The following is a 12706-nucleotide window of genomic DNA, read 5'->3' as shown; positions in this document are numbered from 1 at the left end:
AGTCTAATTTTGAGTATTATAATGCAACAGACTAAAATTTCATATTTACTTCAGTAACTTTACAAATTCATTATTAATTCAATATAAATTAGAAAAATACAATTAATAAATGAAAATCAAAGAAAATTTTTTAAAAAATATTTAGAGAATTATAATTTTTTTTAATCGACATGTAGAATTCAAATAGGTATGATTGCTCACATGGTTTTTGTGTGATATATTTATCGTTACTCAAAATTATCAATTTTAAATTAAAATTTTGCTCTTTTTATTTCGTGATTTATAGGTTGTATCTAAGTTTTTTTTTTTTTTTAATTATCAATACATTTTATTAAATTATTAGACTAAGCAAAAAATTGATAAAATTAAGAAAAAGGATTGAAAAAACAAAAAGTAAAATGCTTCATTCTTTCAAAAAGTTTATTTTAATTATTAAAGTTTGAGTTAATACTCGTATAAAATTTTAAAATTTTTCTGAATTTAAATAAGTTTTGAATCAGATAAATTAAAAATTAACTGTAGCAGTAAACACCATAAGAAATTTTAGTAAAGTTGCTTATTAATAAACAAAAATATTTTTAAAAAATATCTGAAAGTCTACTTGGAGAATTAGCCCCATAAAGTTATTGGATTAAAATTATCAGAAAAAGAATCGATCCATCTCTTTCCATATAGAATTTAGGTAAGAGAATCCCAAGCAAGTGACAGATCTCTTTGATCCATGGAGCAACACAAGAAGAGAACCAGTGCATTGAGGTCCTTCACTCTACCACCGGTGACAATAACTTGTTAGAGGAACTAAATTTAGCATGTAGGTACAAATTTACACCACACAATTTTGAGGTTACATATATATAATATTTTTATCCGGTTTAACATCATATTATATCTATTCTACTATAGTACTATGAGTATGATAAATTTAAATTATTATATTAAATAAATAAAAATATTCAAAGTCTAATTAGGAGAATCGTATTGATAATGAAATCCGCAACAACACGCCTTGAATTTTAATATCACGCAGTACGACGTTTTAAATAACATACTTATTTTAATTTAATGTGTGTCGATGAGAGTATAATTTTAATTAATTTACTATTAAATGAGTTAATTGTCAATCAAGTCCACCCTAAAATATTTATTAAAAGTACAATTATTTTTTATAAGAGATACCGATCAAATATAATGTATGAAAAGATATATGAAAACCCTGAACTGTTGTAGTAGGTAAATAAACACATACTTTATTCCATTAACCTCTACAACTTCTAACCTTAAACACTTCAAATGTTTTAAATCCAAAAGCATTGCTTAGTCTACTGACTAAACTCATTCAATCCAAAAGCATTGCTCATATTTTTATATATTATAAAGATCATAATATATATTTTATAATTTAATTCTCTAATATAATATAAAATTGTAATATTATAATATTATATATAAAAATTTTAATTATATAATTAACTCGATTAATTTCTAATTTATTACTTATATATATATATAAATTAATTTTTAAAAATAAAATTTATAAAAATATAAATCAAAATAAAGAAAAATAATCAAAATTCCATCCAAGCTGTAGAAAAAAAAAATAAAAATATAATATTACAATTAAAATATAAGATATATACAAAATGAAGTATTTTTATTGATATTGTGCGGTGATATATAACCATTTCCTTCTTTCTTGAAATATTTTTAACGATGAGGACTATTTTTCAAAAATCATTTCTCCTCGAGGTGAACTGAATAACCCACCTTCTTTTAGCGATATTTATATACAAGAGGTATAAAGATAAAAACTTATTGATATTAGGATAATGATAGAGTTATTTGATTTTAAGATGAAATTGATAATCTAATCTATATATCACAAATATTATGATGGATAAATCTTATTGATATGGTATAATATTCGCTCAAAAAATATATCATGAGTTGTCACCATACGACTCAACCTCGCAGCAAACCTTAATAAATTGACACGCAGTCGCAGAAGTTTCACCCATAGAAAGAATACTTGGACATGGTAAATGGTTAGAACTCAGAAGACTCGCTCTCTCATGAGCCGGTTGAATCCTTCACAATATAAAATTACTGTTAGAGGATATAATCTAACAGATTCCTATTACATCCATAATCATGGGACCCCTTATCTACTAGCAGGTACCAGTCGAATTTCTAGGAGATTCAATAACTAACTCTATCTTCTTACAGTATAAAAGCGAAGTATACACAGAGTTTAAGGTATGCATTCTGACACACTCATTCTAAGCTCAAGAAATCTATTACACTCGCTCTTTCTAGCAGTTTACTGACTTAAGCATCAGAGTGGTTGTACATAGACGCTAACCACATCAGTCTTTCTCTTTTGCAGATTGACCAATTGCAGTTTAGCTCATTCTCGGTCACATCCTTTGGTTCTATTATCAGGATCTCCATTGAATTCTTCATGTTCATTTGGATTAAATCTGGCTTCCTATTCACTTTCTCTTAAAAACACTTTTTTCTTCCCTCTCTATTCTTAAATGGTTGACAACTCATAAGCTGCTGCTAAGTCTACTACCAACAAAAGGGCAATCATCTCTTCCACCCTTGGCAGTGGATAGAACACTCCATCTATGATAAATGGGGCAGATTTCAACAATTTGAATAATGAGTAAATGCTCCAATATATTAAAAAGTTGTAGAAAACTTTCGAATAATATAAAGCTCGGGTGGAAGCCTCATTTATAGCTCCCAAAATAAGGGATGAGGCTTCCTTCGAGATTCTGAGGACTCAAACGGAAGTGGTTCAAACACAGTCTAAAGGAAAGGCCAAGCTAGAGGATGAAGAGTCGTCGGAGGCCCCTAAAGACGTCGACTGAAAGCTGGTTCGTGTTGTACAAAGGTACCAAATAGAGCAAGAGGAAGACTATAGCCTGAATGATGCTTCGCCCCTATCGCAGAAAATCCTTGCAGGGACCTTTTCCAAGAAGTTCAAGCTTTCTAGTTTGGACAAATATGACGAGACTGCAGACCCCAGGAGTCACTTCGTTATCTTTCAAACAACGATGCAGCTCCAAAATTTCAATAATTTTGTATTGTGTCACGTCTTCCTATCCACACTCACAAGTTTGGCTCAGAGCTCAGAAGTGACACCAACATCGAGCCTAGGTTTTATTCACAATTTTAAACAGCTTGCTATGTTGTTTAAGTATAAATTTATTATCTGCATACCTCTTAAAAAGCTCTCCTCAGACTTGCAAAAAATCCAATAAGGAGAATATGAGTCTTTAAGGAGCTTCATCTCATTTTTTAATGTTGAAGTCATACAGATTAAAGAATTAAATCATAAAATAGTTTGTGAGGTACTGAAGAAAGGGACTCACAACATAAAATTCAAGGATTCATTAATAAAAAACCCACCAGTCACCTATCAGCAGTTGATGGACAAGACTCAAAAATACAATCGGTTGGACGATGAAGTCCAGGCACTGAAAGGATAAGAAATTGAACAAAAAACCAAAGAGGATCGAAAGAGCTATCCCATGTCATATGGAGAGATGATCGAGGTAAGTATAAGAACTATACACCCTTAAATGGCTCACAAACGCATATTTTCAAATGGATCAGGAAAAATGACAAGAAGGTTAGATGGCATGTTAAGCTCAACCTTGATAAGATGAGTAGGTGAGACAAAACAAAATATTACTGATTTCATGAAGATCATGGGCATATTACAGAAGAATGCAAGCAACTAAAAGACGAGATTGAAAGACTCATCAAGGATAAAATTCTGAGGAGGTTTGCTAGAAAAGACAAGGAAGAAAGGAGGTCAAAACATGAAGTAAGAGAACCAGTCAATTTTGAGGAAAACGAACCCATAGAGGTTACAATTTTTGAAGGACCAAGTGACAACTAGAGAACAAGCACTGATCAAGATTGTCGCCTACGAAAAGAAAATGTTACAGATATTTGTTAGTATATTTGCTATAGGCCATTATCTTGGACCTTTTTGTATGTCGTTTTGGTTATTAATAAAAGAGGTTTTTACTATAATTATTATTTGTTTACATGTTACATAATAATGATTAACATCCCTGGTTATTTATTATTATGTTGATAATAATAAAATATAACTAGTATGGTTATTGATTGATAATTATGAGATGATTATGTATATGTTGATATAATTCAATAATCATAGATACTTATTAGAGAACAAAGTATTGGATGGACCCGCACTGAGATCACTACATGGGTTATTGTCATAAGTGAATCTCAAAGTAGTTATGTCTTAATCCTTTGACTTGAGATTGTCATAGTTTTCAACATAAGGACTGTTATGTTTTGACATAACTAAACATTGTCTTTAATCGGACAATCATAAAGGTTATGATTGAGCATAACAGAAATTATGTAGATGATATTAAAAAATTAAGATAGAATTTATCCCTTTCTTTGAGAGAGATATCTTTTGAGCCCCTCGATAAGTGAGACTGAGAAATGCATGACCGTGCTCAAATGAATTGATAGTGTGATCAATGTCATTTGAACTTATCAGTCTACTTAAAGATCGAGAAATCATAAGTTTGAACATTATAAATTAGACATTGATCATGACTTATGTTCAAACTAGATATCGTATAACAAATGGATTAATACATGTTCTATTTATTAGGATTTATCAGACTATCAATCCTCATATTAATTGGGTAGTCATAATGTCTTGCTAGAGGCCGCTTATGATTTATGGGTCTTATGGGACTGGGCCTATTGCCAATTAATGTGAGCCTATTGAGTCACACACAAAAGAATGTTGTTGATGTGCTATGTCATATTAATGGACTAAAAGCCCAAAGCCCATTAATATAATTAATAACAATAAAGTGTTATTATTATTAATATTAATTATTTATTATTATAAGATAATAATATTTAAAATGATCTACAATCTATCTGTAGCTGTTACAGATAAAAGACTCTATCACATAAGATATTTGAGTATCTGCGAGATTGTGATAGTTGGTTATGAACACAACTCTTTCACGAAAAGAGTTGTGGGAAAACAAAAGACTAAAAACGTATAAAAACCGCTTCTGCGAAGTGGAAGTAACAGTTTTTGAGAATTTGTTTTGAGTTGCAGATCGGGAGCACATAGTTTATCCATCTTGAGAGAGCTAGCACCCTAAAAGGACAGAAGACGTTCGTGTGGATACCATAAGGGGTGTTCGTTGAAAAAGCAGCACCATCAGTCCGCAATAGTATGTTCTCGTCGAGTCTAACAAGTTAGTCTCGTATCCTTTTCGAAATAAACGAAGCACACGAATCCCGGAAAGGAAAATAGAGGTTTTTAATTTTTTCGCTGCATGTTTGGGTTGCAGTGAATCTCTGGGTTTCCTAATAATATTAACCTCCTGAGTCAGACTTTGAGGCTTTATAATAGAGGATCTAGTCAACAGACTAAGGTAAATAGAGGGCATGCAGCTTGGTAAATTAGGCAAGAACTGAAAGGGACCATTCAATTTTTTAAATTTACTTGTCTTGATACTTATAAGTTGATCTAGTTAGATGGCCGAGTCATTTAATCCATTCCTAGAATCTTTGTCATTCATGAAAATATTATCAATCTTTTGGTGCTTAAATAAGAAATGATCAGATGATGATTGGCGAAAACATTGGAACAAAGAGCGGTACAAGGTAGGTCACCGCTAGGTGAACCATAAAGCGGATAATTGTCAGGCGAGTTTCTGGGTGTTAGTCCCAAAAGATAATAATTAAAAGGCAATTTTTGTCAAAAAGCACCACAATGTGGGTCACAGTCAAGCGAGCCACTAGGTCGGTAACCGCTAGGCAAAATGTCTGGGTGTTAGTCAATTTTTGCCAAAAAGCGCCACAAGGCAGGTAACTGCCAGGCAAAATATTCCGGTGTTAGTCTCAAAAAATAATAATTAAAAGGCAATTTTTACCAAAAAGCGCTACAAGACGGATTACCGCTAGGCAAGGCACAAGGCAGGTAACCGCCACACAAAATGTTCAGATGTTAGTCCCAAAAGATAATAATTAAAAGGCAATTTTTGCTAAAAAGCGCCACAAGGTGGGACACCGCTAGGCGAGCCATAAGGCGGATAACCGCCAAGCAAAATGTCTGGGTGTTAATCTCAAAAGACAATAATTAAAAGACAATTTTTGTCAAAAAGCGAGGCACAAGGAGGACAACCACCAAGCAAAATATCTGGGTGTCAGTCCTAAAAGACAATAATAAAAGGTTTTTTTTTTCATAAAGCGCCAAAGGCAAGTCATTGCTGGGCAAGCTGCAAGGCGGGTAACTGCTAGACAAATATCTGGATGTTAGTCCCATGAATAAAATTAAGACATTTTCTCGCCAGGCAGGGATCCGGGTGATAGTCCTACTGATTACTAAGCTAGTGGGTCGAGTACCGATTCTTGTACTTAGTAAAAAATGTTAAAGACAAGGGGTGAAAGATGTTATACTACTCTTATAAAGGCTAGTTTAAATGTAGCTCAAGAAGTAAGGCAAATTAGTATTTATAAACAATACAAGCGAAGAGACGTAGGTATGGAGAACCACTAATGCATGCCACGTGTCCAAGACCATAAAAACAGTTGTAATTTTCGAATCTGAAGAGTCGAAGACCAATGGAGAATATCTAATATGGCATAATATTTGCCCAAAATATGTCGTGAGCTGTCACTATACGACTGAGCCATGTGGCAAGGTTCTGATAAATTGACATGTGGTCGCAGAAATCTCACCCATAAGAAAGAAGACTCGAATATTGTAAATAGTCGGAATGACCGAAGACTCGCCCTCTTTTGAGCCAACTGAGTCATTCACGGTACAAATTTACCCTTAAAAGATATAATTTAGAAGATTCCCATCACATTTATAATCACGAAATCCCTTATCCACTAGCCGATATCAGTCAAACTTTCAAAAGATTTGATAACTAACTCTATCTTCTTACAATATAAAATCAAAGCATACACAGAGTTAAGGTACACATTCTGACACTCATTCTAAATTCAAGAAATATATTACATTCGCCCTTTCTAGCAGTTTACTAACTTGAGCATCGTAGTGGCTGCCCATAGGCGCCAACCACCTCTCTCTTTCTCTCTTACAAATTGACCAATTGCAGTTCAACTCATTCTCTTTATACTGCTATACCATCGGTTCTCTCAAGTTTTTTTGGATAGAGGATTTCCTTCTCGACTATTTGGAGAGTAGGTTCTTTCCTCACCTCTACTTGATTTGTTTCTATTTTCTTTTGTTTTTAGATTGTGAAAATCTAATAATTTAAAAGGAAGGAGCTTTATATATGTATTTTCTCTCTTTTTTTTTCTTTTTCCCAATGATTGGTGGTTTTTGAGCTTCCATACAAATGGTTGTTCCTTATTAGTCCAGAATCTTTGGCTCTCCTCATACTTCTCTTAACTTGAAATCGATAAAGGTCTGTTCGATGTGGTTCACGAAACTTTGTTTCTAAAGGTATAATTGGAATGCCAAAGGGCACACTATCCTCATCTTTTCCACCGATATTTCAATATGTTGGAGTTCCTCGACCTAGATGCTAGCAGTGTTTCAAAAATTCTAGCCTTTACTTCTAAAGTGATTTGGTGGTGTTTTCAATCTTTCGATCCAGCTTCGAATCTTGGGTGTTGATTGCATATGTTTTCGCTTTTCATAGCGACAATGTATTGATAATATGGTTGTATAATCACTATCAAAGGAGATGCAACTACCATTACCTTAATTCTTGGTGCCCGGAGATCTAGAAAAAAAGATGGATTTGAAAGCTTTTTTTCTACCACCAGCTCGAATTTAGATCTTGGATAGATAGTTTTTAGAGCTTGTTCTTTTATAGGTTTTTTTTTTTAAAGTCTTAGAAATATATGTTTTAAATCTCCTGCAGGCCTTGGACCTTTTATTTATTAATGAAATCTAATTTTTCGACAGAAAAAAGACTAAACAACAATAATCAATATGATGACTGATATGACTCAATATTCATCCAAAGTATACCATGAGCTGTCGCCATACGACAAAGTCACGTGGTAAAATCCTAATAATCCAGGACACTTAGTCACGAAAGTCTCACCCACAAGAAAGGAGACCCGGACATCATAATGGTCAATAATCAAAACTAAACTATTTCCTTTATGTGTAATTACCAAGTTATTATGTAGTTCATATAAATTTCATAAAGTGAATAAATGATTTAACACAATTTCAGCACACATATTGCTTTATTCTCAGCATTAATTTGAGTATCTTCTGATTAGTTTTGTAATTTCTTTGTGTTATTTTACAAAAAAGCATAGAAGTGACAGATTTGATAAAAACGATGGAAAATTGTTGAATATAACTTGACCAACAATTTGAACAAACCTGCCAGCTGATCCTGTTTCACAGAACCACAATTTGCTCAAATTCTCTTGCTGAGCTGATAATATTCCAGTTAAAGGTTGGAGCAAAGTTTTGCCCAAACCTTTGGGCAAATAAAAAATTTGCTCCAAGTCTCGATAGAGAGTGGAAAATTGATTCAAGATTTGAAATAAAGATCAGATCTCCTTATTTAAAGCTGCTGGATCTCACGCAATCTTCTCTCCTTAAGTGCGGCGTGATACCTTCTATGAATCAAGGAATCTCCTCTCAAAATCTCCACTCAAAGAAAATAAATTAAAATACGGATCCCTAATCAAAGCAATTCAAAAATCATACTTTTAGGAAGGTTTGGTGAGGATTCTGCTAGGGTTTGGCCTTTATATAATCCTGCTTGAGTGAATAGCCGCATCGTCTCTTCTTCTTCAGCAGATTTCTTTTCTTTTCGTTTGTATTTTCTTTCAAGCATGTGTGACTAAACTTTTTAGATCTAGTTAGAGATAGATTGAAGTTTTAGTTTCTTCATAAATTGTGAGATCTAAACATTATTGTTTATCTTTTATTCTTCTAATACTTATGTAATTTCAGTTCTTATCATCATTATTGCTTTATTATTTGATCAATAGGGTCCATTATTCATATTTTCAAAGTGATATATTGTTAGTTTAGATACTTGAAGTCCATAATTGTTTAAGGTATTCAACAACAAGTAACAATTAAGGAACTTCATAATCTAACTTGAACTCACCATGCCGTTTAGTTTGTTTGTTAGAATTAGGTCTATCTCATTCTTAAGGTGGTTGATAAATTAAATTCAATAGACGTTTTTTGGGTTGTTTGTTGACTAGAGTTAATTAGCAAACGTTTCCTAATTAATTTACATCTAAGGGGAGATTGGTTATGTAGAGCGTCTTTCATAACTAGAATTAATTTATTGAAATGAATAAATATATTTTTATTTTTATGATTAATTTCCAAAACTAAAATTTTTCTTAATCTTCAACTAAAATTTATTTGCATTGATTAGATTTTCTCTTGATATTTGCTTTATTTAATTATCTTGATTTTTATTTTGGTCTCTCTCTTCATTAAATCATCTGTTTTTATTTTGTTATTTATTTTTCTAGTTATTGACTGGAGATCCTTTAGTGTTAATTCCTTGTAAATTCGATCCTATTCACCCTATATGCAATTTATATTTATTAGATTTGGATAAATTATTTTTTATGACATAGACACTCATAAAAAATTGGCGCCGTTGCTGGATAATTGATTTAAACTAACTTATTTCCTTTCATGACCATGCTAGGATGTGAAGAAGATTTGTTTTACGACTCAGAAATCGAAAGAACTGCTAAGAACTTGTGAAAACAAGCAAATTTGAGGAAACAAACCTCAAAGGCATCTTCATCTACAATCAATAAGGAAACAACCACAGAAATGCATTCTGCTGCACAACAAACTACAGAGAACATAGCTTCTACTATAACTGACACACCAGCTACTGCACCAAATATTCTAGACAGAACAACTGTAGACGCTGGATCTGAAACTTTAGTTGTTGAACTGGAAGCTGTAGATATTGAAAGAAGGGTTCCAATAGTATAAGAAAGGACCCTGCGTGAATTAGCAGCCCTGCATAAATTTATAAAGTTCTCAATTAAAATGGTACTCAATGTTCAAGTCAAGTGGTTTAATACAGCTTCTGCCAAGACAGTGAGAGACGATGTAGATTAAAAGAAATATTGAGTTTAATTTAAAATATGTTATTTTCAGGCAGATTGGTTAGTTTTTTTGTCAGTGTTCTTTTCTCTTCTTTAAGGATTATCTTAGTTGAGTTTTTTTATCAGAGATGGTTGCCCACTGACAGGCTTCTGCCTTCTAATTATTGTTCTTTTTCTCTCTAATTTTTTAGGGTTTTTCAGTCATTTTCTCTAATTTTTAATTCCATTTCCAAGGAACCTATTTCTCCGGCAGACATTTTTTGCTTCTTCACTGTGTGAAATCTTATGTGGTTTACTTTTTAGAGACACTATCTTTTGACATTACAGTGAAAAGATCCTTTACAATCTCTCGACAATCTTTCCTCCTATCTTCCTTTCTCAGCTTCAGGATTTTACTCTTTCCCTTGACTTACGTTTCTTTATTTTACCTTTAAAACTCAGATTTAATAATTATTTGGATCATGTTTATTTGTAAAATATGGAATTTTTTGTTCATTAAGACCTTCTATTTTACAAAATTAATATGGTATGACTAATTTCAGTAGAGATTATTAGATTTTATGTGTCTTGCTTTTATCTTGGTGATGAGATTGTTTTGTTTGAAACTTATTGTCATTTTTTCACTTTTCAGACAAGTGATTATTAAGATTTCTATAGAGAATATGTTGGGTGAGAACTTGATAGAATTGGGCTTACCACCTTATTGCTGTCAGTCAGAGAGAGCACAGAGGATGGACTTCTGATTTTGCATTTTCCTCTTGCTATTATTCTGAATAAATTGGGTGAGCCAATATATTGTTTGAATCTGTTAGTGGAGTTTGTTTTGAAAATCAAACTGAATTTAGGATCGCAAGAGTTTTCGGTTGCGATTGGGGGAATGGGTTGGGTTAATAGATTGTTCGGATCTGTTGAAGTGATTTCTTTTTGAAATCAAATTGACTTTAGGATTAAAAGAACAAAATACTAAAAACATCTATAATTTTTCTACTTAAATTTAGAATACCAATACTTTCTTATTTTTCTAAATTAATTAAAATTTAGTTTTTGAGGTTGAAATTGTATTTTATATATAAATATTTAATATAATTTTTTTAATTTTTGGAAATAATTTTACATTTTATTAAATTTTTTTACCATATAGCTGGATTTTGAAATAAGTTTTAAAAAAATATATTTAAAGAATAAATGTGGATCATACAATTTTTTTATACTATGAGTTATGTAATCAAAATTAAAAAAAGTATAAAAAAACCATAGTGGTTAAGTTGAAAAAATTTATGTATGAATTTGTTGTTTTGTGCCATTGATTGTTAAATAATTTAGTTAAATTAATTTTTAAATGAACTATTATTAGTTTAGATAAAATTATATTACACGATTTTAAACGCAGATGAAGGATTCGAGGTGTAAAATATGAGATCTGTCAGATTTAAATGCACTTACCACAAGCTAAATCTGTAAATACACAATTTTATTACATTTCATGTTTAAATTATAATTAATTTTTATTAAGGTGTTTTTTAGCAATGTTTTTTTATAAATAGTTTTTTAATATTCAACTAAATAAATATTTATTTTTTAATATTTATTTTTAAAAATATTTACTTTTTAACATTCGTAATTTTAATTGTGTGTTTATATTTATTTATAAATTTTTACAAAAGAATTTATTTTTTAATATTTATAATTTTGATTGCATATTTATTTTTATTTTTTTTGCAGTATCGCGAGGATATAAAACTTAATATGTAAATAATTTTAGGTACCATAACTAGAAGAAGAAAATTTAATGTACTAAATTTTATTTTGTTTAATATTATTTTTAAAATTTTAAAATACTGTATTAATATTTGTTTATAGTTATTAACGGTAAACTAACAATCAACTGTGTGATTATTTTACTAAATTAGATTAAATCTAAAATATAATAAGATTTATTTTAAAAGTTTTAAAAACTTATTAAAAGTTTAATAACTTATTATTATTGATATTAAAAATTTTTAAGATAATATTATCTTATGACCTCATAGGATTGGATGGTAAAAGCAAAAAGCACCCAGCTCCTTGACAAAAACGGCGGAAAAAAAAGGCACAAAAAGTTTTGCGTTTGCCGGGAGTCGAACCCGGGTCTATTGCTTGGAAGGCAATTATCCTAACCGTTGGACTACAAACGCGGATGAATGATACAGTCGATTTTGATCCTAAATATTGATTCAAGAATTTCTTTATTGAGGCAGCGGTCCAATCTCATTCCCTCTTTTTATCCGTGTATAGAAATATCTCTAAGGAGGGAGAGAGGGGACCAAAGAATTTTCTCCTTTCTTCCTTCGCAATTGCAAGGGAAACACTGCAATTTTTATCCCTTGTGGCCATTTATTTGCTGCATGTGATAGAATTGCAAAATACCAAACATCCACATATATAGATATATATAAAACCCATGAATTGATATGATAATTCATTCATATGTTAATATCTAAGTTAAAAAGAAAAAACAAAAAGAATTAAATTTTAGGAATTTTTCTCCATTTTTTTTGGCTAAAATTATATTTTATAATATCATTGGGTTACCATATGTTGTAGTTCA

General features: G+C 31.1%; 1 non-coding gene across 1 annotated transcript; it reads right to left on the bottom strand.

The window, feature by feature from the left end:
• Nucleotides 1–12221: 12221 nt before the first annotated feature.
• On the bottom strand, nt 12222–12293 carry TRNAG-UCC. Its single transcript has one exon. It is a non-coding gene; the product is annotated as a tRNA-Gly (tRNA).
• Nucleotides 12294–12706: the final 413 nt, after the last annotated feature.

The sequence above is a fragment of the Manihot esculenta genome, chromosome 1 (assembly GCF_001659605.2).
Source record: "Manihot esculenta cultivar AM560-2 chromosome 1, M.esculenta_v8, whole genome shotgun sequence".
Lineage (NCBI taxonomy): Eukaryota > Viridiplantae > Streptophyta > Magnoliopsida > Malpighiales > Euphorbiaceae > Manihot > Manihot esculenta.
Note: the sequence above shows the minus strand (reverse complement) of the source record. Positions and strands in the feature narration are given on the sequence as shown.